Genomic DNA, 232 nt, shown 5'->3' with positions numbered 1-232 from the left:
CCACCAACTGATACTTAGTCGTAATTTATGCATTTCGCCATTCCACGATGGACGGGTGCTTGCGTACATGTCGACAATGAAACAGATCAACACCAAACATCCAGGTGAATTAAATTTGATCCAGCGCCGACAATCGCTCGAGCTCCGCCTCAGCAGCGCCGCGTCAGCTGACAGCAGTGTCCGCTCTAAGGCGGCACCGGAGGAGCGGAGCGGGCCCGCGGAGCTCCGCCAG

Source organism: Pollicipes pollicipes, unplaced genomic scaffold (assembly GCF_011947565.3).
Source record: "Pollicipes pollicipes isolate AB1234 unplaced genomic scaffold, Ppol_2.1 Scaffold_3087;HRSCAF=3621_pilon_pilon_pilon, whole genome shotgun sequence".
NCBI lineage: Eukaryota > Metazoa > Arthropoda > Thecostraca > Pollicipedomorpha > Pollicipedidae > Pollicipes > Pollicipes pollicipes.
This window is presented reverse-complemented; position numbering follows the sequence as displayed.